Below are 5139 nucleotides of genomic sequence, written 5' to 3' on the forward strand. Positions count from 1 at the left end.
ATTAGTTCAACCACTAATTCTTTTAATATATTTTATAAAAACCCTGGAGATTTATATATTTTGGGGCCTTAGTTTATAAAATAAAGTTTTGGGTGAAAATCCCACGTTAAAATAATGAAAAACGGAGTTAAAACGAAGCCGTAGTCGAAAACCGGGAAAAAAGGCTGAATCTGCGAAGTTGCTCGGTCCTGGGCCGAGGTTCGGACCTGAGGCTTCGGACCTGAGGCTTCGGTGAGAGGCTTCGGTCCTAAGCACTTCGGATGCGAGGCTTCGTTCGAGGCTTCGGATGCGAGGCTTCGGTCCTGAAGCTTCGGTTTTGGGTCCTTAAGGCTATTTTACCCGTTTTTACCCCGTTTCAAGTGGTTTTTGACCCGGTTAAGGGTCGTGATGACCCGAATGATTACAAAAAGTTAAAGGAACTTTTGAGAAAGATTTGGGAGAGATTTCTAATAGAGAGAGATTGAGTGAAAGAGATTGAGAGAGAGTTCTTTTGAGACCTTTTTGAGTGTTTGGCTTTGAAACGCAAGGTCCGTAAACCCCGTTAAGCCATGATTTAGTGTCCTACACAATCCCGATGATTGTGCAATAGTGTTTTATCGCTTTGGTTCGTTGTTTAGCACTGTTAAGGCTAAGGAAAATCAAACACATGAACTTTCCAAATGATGATTTCTCATTAAAATAGCGAATTGTATAGTGATTACATAACGTAAACCCTAACATACAAGGGTTATTGGAGTTGACCGGTTTGACTTGTTGACTTTGTTTGACTTTGAATTGACCGAAATTTGACGGTTGTCACATCATCCCCCCGTTAGAAGGAATTTCGTCCCGAAATTTTCATTTTGACTGGGATTTCAAGAGTTTGGGAAGAGATGTGGATACTTTTGTTTCATCTGATCCTCGCGTTCCCAGGTGAATTCGGGTCCTCGTTTAGCGTTCCAACGGACCTTCACGATGGGAATACGACTTTGTTTCGTTCGTTTGATTTCCCGATCCATGATTTCGACTGGTTCCTCCACGAAGTGGAGATTTTCGTTAACTTCGATTTCGTCGAGTGGTATTACGAGTGTCTCATCAGACAAACACTTCTTTAGGTTCGACACGTGAAATGTGGGATGTACTTTGTCGAGTTCCTGAGGTAATCGAAGTTTGTATGCTACTGGCCCAATCCTAGCAAGGATTTCGAATGGCCCGATGTACCTTGGATTTAGTTTCCCGCGTTTGCCGAATCGTATCATTCCTTTCCAAGGGGAAACTTTTAGTAGTACTCTATCACCCACCTGGAATTCCAAGGGTTTGCGTCGTTTGTCTGCGTAACTCTTTTGCCGATCGCGAGACGCTTTCAGTCTTTCTCGAATTTGAACGATCTTTTCTGTGGTTTCCCTTATGATTTCAGGGCCAGTGAGGGTGCTATTAGAGACTTGCCCTCTAGCTAGTTGTGCATCCCCCACCTCAGCCCAACACAGGGGTGATCTGCATTTGCGACCGTAAAGAGCTTCGAATGGAGCGACTTTGATGCTAGTATGATAGCTGTTATTGTAGGAGAATTCGATAAGCGGTAGATGGGTATCCCATGCTTTACCGAAGTCTATCACACAAGCTCTTAACATGTCTTCCAACGTTTGAATGGTTCGTTCGCTCTGTCCGTCGGTTTGTGGGTGGTAGGCCGTACTCATGTCAAGCCTAGTTCCCAATGATTTTTGTAGAGACTGCCAAAACCGTGAGGTAAATCTACTATCTCTATCGGAGATAATGGATATCGGCACACCATGGAGTCGTACAATCTCTCTGATGTACGTTCTAGTCAGCTTCTCCATCTTGTCAGTTTCTTTTATTGGTAGGAAGTGTGCTGATTTGGTCAATCTGTCTACGATTACCCATATTGTGTCAAGCCCGTCCGATGTCTTAGGCAGCTTGGTTATGAAGTCCATGGTTATTCGTTCCCACTTCCACTCAGGTATATCCGGCTGTTGTAATAGCCCGGATGGTTTCTGGTATTCGATTTTGACCTTAGCGCAAGTCAGGCACTTGCTCACATAGGTAGCAATCTCAGCTTTCATGTTCGGCCACCAGTATAATTTCTTGAGGTCCAGATACATCTTATCCGACCCGGGATGGATGGAGTATCGAGTCTTGTGTGCTTCATTCATGACAACATCTCGGAGTCCACCGAACTTCGGTGTCCAAATCCGGTTCATGATATAACGTGCTCCATCATCCTTGACTTCTAAGTTTTTATCCATTCCCCTTAATGTCTCTCCTGCCACCTTTTCTGGTTTCAAAGCTTCCAGTTGAGCTTCCTTGATTTGTATGGTCAGGTGGGAATGGATTGTCATTGTTAAGGATTTTACTCGGCGGCCCGAGTACTCCTTCCTGCTTAGAGCATCGGCCACTACATTGGCCTTGCCCGGATGATAACGAATTTCGCACTCGTAGTCATTCAGCAACTCTACCCATCTCCTCTGTCGCATGTTGAGCTCTTTCTGATTGAGGATATGCTGAAGACTTTTGTGATCAGTGAAGATAGTGCATTTCGTGCCGTAGAGGTAGTGTCTCCAGATCTTCAAAGCGAATACCACTGCTCCTAATTCCAGGTCGTGCGTAGTATAATTAACCTCGTGCGTCTTAAGTTGTCTTGATGCATACGCGATAACCTTCCCTCTCTGCATGAGCACACATCCGAGGCCTTGATTCGAAGCATCACAGTACACTACGAAGTCCTCGGTTCCCTCTGGGAGAGACAAGATCGGTGCGCTGCATAGGGCTTGTTTTAACGTTTGGAAAGCATTTTCTTGTTTATTTTCCCACTTGAATATCACACCTTTCTGCGTCAAGGTGGTGAGTGGTTTCGCAATCTTGGAGAAGTTTTGTATAAATCTTCGGTAGTAGCCAGCAAGCCCAAGGAATTGTCGAATTTCGGTTGGCGTCTTGGGTGCTGACCAATTCTCGATTGCCTTGATCTTGGAGGGATCCACATGTATGCCTTTCTCACTTACCACATGTCCAAGGAAATCCACTTCTCTAATCCAGAATTCACACTTAGAGAACTTAGCATAAAGCTTCTCCGCTCTTAGTGTCTCTAGCACTTGGCGTAGATGTAGGCGATGCTCTTCTTCGCTTCGCGAGTAGATCAAGATATCGTCGATGAATACGATTACAAACTTGTCTAGATAGGGTCGACATACTCTATTCATTAGGTCCATGAATACCGCAGGTGCGTTTGTTAAACCGAAGGACATCACCACAAACTCGTAGTGCCCATAGCGAGTTCTGAATGCAGTTTTGGGAATATCTTCTTCTTGAACTCGTAGCTGATGGTAACCTGACCTTAGGTCGATCTTTGAGAAGAAATTTTCTCCTTGGAGTTGGTCGAAAAGGTCGTCGATTCGGGATAGAGGATATCGGTTCTTGATGGTGAGTTTCTTTAGTTCCCGATAGTCGATGCACATGCGAAAGGATCCGTCCTTCTTCTTTACAAAAAGGACTGGTGCTCCCCAAGGTGAGAAGCTTGGTCTGATGAACCCTTTGCTCAAAAGCTCGTTCAACTGACTGGACAACTCTTGCATTTCTGATGGTGCGAGGCGGTATGGAGCTCTGGCTACGGGGGTAGCTCCGGGTATTAAGTCAATTCTGAAATCGACTTGTCGTGCGAGTGGTACACCAGGAAGATCTTCTGGGAACACATCCGGGAAGTTACACACTTCGGGGATGTCTTTGATGTCTTTCACGTCTTGTTTCTTGTCTACTACATGGGCTAAGAAGGCGTGGTACTCCTTCCGGAGATACTTTTGGGCTTTGATGCATGAGATGATTTGTAAATTCGCACTAGGTTTGTCACCATAGATGAGAAGGGTTTCGTCATTTGGTAGATTGAGGCGAACGGCCCTTTCGTAACATAGAATGTCGGCACGGTGAGGAACTAACCAATCCATCCCGATGATTACGTCGAAGCTTTTTATGGTGACCGGCATCAGGTCAATTTTAAATGTATGGTTGTCTAGAGTGAGAGTACACTCTGAGTATATATCGCTAGTGCGTTCTACTTTCCCATTTGCCATTTCTACTACATAAGTATCCTTTAGTGATTGGGGATTTTGTTCAAGTAATTGTTTATATTGGTGGCTCACAAAACTCCTCTCCGCTCCACTATCGAATAGTACGCATGCATAAGAGTTATTGAGGAGAAACGTACCGGTAACCACCGTGGGATCCTCGACTGCTTCCCCATGTCCTATTGCCAGGACTCTTCCTACTCCACCAGCATTAGGGGCTTGTGCTTTGGGGCAATTTCTTTTGAAGTGACCTGCGTCTCCACAGTTGTAGCAGGTTCGGGTTGCCCCCGTACTGGCGACTTGGTTGATTGGTCGAGCCGGCGCTTTACAGAAACGAGCAGTGTGCCCCTTCCTGTCGCAGTTGTTACAGTGCATCTCCCTACAAGCACCATTGTGGTGAAAGTTGCACTTGTTGCACTTAGGTAAGGTTCCCGCATATGGCTTCGGTGGTGCTGGAGTGGTAGCAGTAGTGGCAGCATTAGTGGCAGCATGGACAGCAACAATTTGTTGCTTATTAGCGGGGTCCTGTGCTGGTTGGCTCTTCTTTTCGTTCCAGAACTTCCTTTTGTTGTTTCCCCCTTTTGATTTATCAGTGGTGGTGGTTGTAGTATTATGACCGGCTCGGTGGTCAACAAGTTGTTGTGCCAGCTCCCTGGCACTGTCAAAAGTAGTTGGCCTTGAAGCCAGGACACTACTTTGCACTTGGAGAGACAGTCCCCAAAGGTATCGCTCCACCTTTTTCTCCTCCGGAGTAACCATTGTTGGGCAGAGGAGAGCCAATTCATTGCATCGGGTGGTGTAAGTTTCAAGGTCGGAGCCCATCATCCTGAGGTTCCAAAGTTCTTGTTCCAGCTTTTGAATCTCACCTCTCGGGCAGTACTCCTTCATCATCAACGTTTTTAGTTCTGCCCAGGTTTATGGAGCTAGCCACATCGAGAGTAAGTGAATTAATCCGGCAGTTCCACCAAGTAAGGGCCCGGCCGGTGAAAGTGAAGGCTGCGAACTTAACTTTGCTTGCTTCGGGGCAAGAGCACACCTGAAAGACTAGTTCGGTCTTTTCAAACCATTGCATCAAAGTGATGACTCC

Source organism: Lactuca virosa, chromosome 9, assembly GCF_052849685.1.
Source record: "Lactuca virosa cultivar CGN04683 chromosome 9, Lactuca_virosa_CGN04683_v6, whole genome shotgun sequence".
Classification (NCBI taxonomy): domain Eukaryota; kingdom Viridiplantae; phylum Streptophyta; class Magnoliopsida; order Asterales; family Asteraceae; genus Lactuca; species Lactuca virosa.